Source organism: Bison bison, unplaced genomic scaffold (genome assembly GCF_000754665.1).
Source record: "Bison bison bison isolate TAMUID 2011002044 unplaced genomic scaffold, Bison_UMD1.0 scf7180017863897, whole genome shotgun sequence".
NCBI lineage: Eukaryota > Metazoa > Chordata > Mammalia > Artiodactyla > Bovidae > Bison > Bison bison.
In genome coordinates this window covers 186-2,762 of record NW_011494469.1, presented here as the reverse complement: position 1 = coordinate 2,762, position 2,577 = coordinate 186, and the positions used below count along the sequence as shown (strand labels likewise).

Genomic DNA, 2,577 nt, shown 5'->3' with positions numbered 1-2,577 from the left:
TAAAGGCAATTTAAAGAAGAGGAAATAGACATGTGAACATATAAAACATCAACTTCTGCAGTAATCAGAAGAAATTAAATTAAAGCAAATTACTATCTCATTTCTGTCAGATAACCAGAAATGTGAAAATATGATAGCATTAAGTTTTGACCTAAATACAGGGAGAAGACTATTAAATTTCTCCAGACGGAGAAAAGCAACCACATAAAGAACATTTATTTAACAACTTCAGAGAAAAATTGCCTGAACTATTTAATAAAGAAGAAAATGTATATATTTAAAAGTCAAGCAATTCCAATTCCTGTTATCTACATTCAAGTAATTCCAACATTTGAACAAGGAGGTATTTACAAGGATAGTCACACCAATCCTGTAAGCAGAATGAACAAATAATGAATTACATATGAAGTTGAAATACATGAACCATTACAAGAAAAGAAACAGTTCTCTATATTATTTTCTTAGATAAATCTTACAAAAATAAAATGCTGTAGGAAACAGCCTTCCAGGGAGATGGTCCTGTTTCCAGTCAGGATGTTGGTCAGCATCTTGGGGAAGATGACTGAGGTGAACCAGATCTCTAGGACAGCAAAGTTGCGGAGGAAGTAGTACATGGGCCTGTGGAGGCGCCTGTCCATGAGGGTGAGGACCACGATGAGGAGGTTCCCCAGTAGAGTGAGCAGGTAGGTCAGGAGGAGCCCCAGGAAGAGGAGCATCTGCAGCTCACAGGCCTCTGAGAGCCCCAGCAGAATGAACTCGGTCAACAGTGGTGTGGTTCCCCATGGCTCCTCTGGCCTCTTTTCCTACAGTGTTTCCTCTATTTCTTCCTGGGCACCACAGAGTTCTTCCTACTGGCCGTGATGTCCTTTGACAGGTATGTGGCCATATGTAACCCCTTGTGTTATGTCACCATCATGAGCAAAAGGGTCTGTGTCCAGCTAGTTCTTTCTTTATGGATCACAGGGTTCCTTCTCAACATCATTCCAGGTTTCCTCACAATTCAGCAGCCACTCTGTGGTCCCAATATTATTGATCATTTCTTCTGTGACAACTTTCCACTCCTGGAACTCATTGTGCAGACACAAGTCTGACGGAAATTCTAAGTTTCATCCTGGCCAATGTCAGCCTCCTGGGCACTCTGTCCGTGATGGCTACCTGCTATGGCCACATCCTCCACACCATCCTGCGCCTCCCCGCAGCCAAGAAGAGGCAGAAAGCCTTCTCAACCTGTTCCTCCCACATCACTGCTGTCTCTCTCGTCTATGGCAGCTGCATCTTTATGTATGTCCGGTCGGGCAAGGGCAGCCAGGGGGAGGACAGGAACAAGGTGGTGGCCTTGCTCAACACTGTGGTGACCCCAGTGCTCAATCTCTTCATCTACACCCTCAGGAACAAACAGGTGAAGCAGGTGTTTAGGGAGCAGGTGAACAAGCTCTTCTAATAAACCTGTGGATCCAAGAGGTTGCACATAAGATCCCCAGTCAAGCTAAGGGAACATCAGGCCTCTGCAACAGATGGAGGCTTTCTCATCCACAAAAAGCTTGATGACATGTTTCTGGGGCGCCAGTCTCTGTGCAACTCAGCATCAACTCATTAGCTCTGTGTCCCCTCAAGGCAATTGTAGTAATTATCATATTTGTATATTTTGCTTCATTCCATCTATATGCCTGGCTTCCCAGCAGAATACAAATTCTTTGATGAGAGGTACTGGCTCTGTAATTCACCATAAGCCTCAAAAACCAATCTGTTGTGATAGACCATATAAATACTCAGAAAGTAAAAAAAAAAATAAAAAATAAAAAAAATAAAATACTGAGTATAAAAAGCATCAGAATTATATATGCTGCATGATACTATTTATGAGAAATTTCAGAATATAATCACAATATAATATATTGTTTTGTGATACATAGCTATAACAGTAAAATTGAAAAGACATACATGGAATCTTCCCAATAGTAGTTATTACTTTAAAAATAGGAATAGTACTAGGAGTTACTCTTTAGTTTTGTCTGTAACATTTGGAGAGAGCTATTGAAAATATAGCAAAATTAAATATCTGTTTACCATCATTGCCAGGGAAAAATGTGTCTGCACATAATTTTGTATACTGTTCCATGTAAGAATTATTTAGTATTTTTTTTAAAAAATTCAAAAATTGAATGGTAGCTTTTACTAGTCCAATCAATTCATAGAAGGAATAAGATAACTCCTGTTACCCATAACTTTGACAGATGTACTTTTAATAGGCCATAAAATGCCAATAAAATGCCAGAGAAAAAACTTTAAACTTGTTTAAGCACTAGAAATTATTCATCCAAAAATAAACAGCACAGAGACTTCCTACCACAGTTAAAATATACACTTTTTGAGTACACAAAAAGAGAAAGTGAAAAGAAAATCAGATCATTTGGCTTAGCAGTGGGAGACATGCCCCCAAGATGTTAGTCTATGTTTTAACTAATACACAAATTCAGCAAAGTTGCAGGATACAAAATTAATCTGCATTCCAATAATGAACTATCTGGAAGAGATATTAAGAAAACAATTATTTTTCCATCACATCAGAAAGAAAAT

General features: G+C 38.8%; 1 pseudogene; it reads left to right on the top strand.

Moving 5' to 3' along the window:
• The window catches only part of LOC104984157, a 2,300-nt pseudogene extending 859 nt beyond the window's left edge, over nt 1-1,441 (top strand).
• The last annotated feature ends 1,136 nt before the right edge of the window (nt 1,442-2,577 follow it).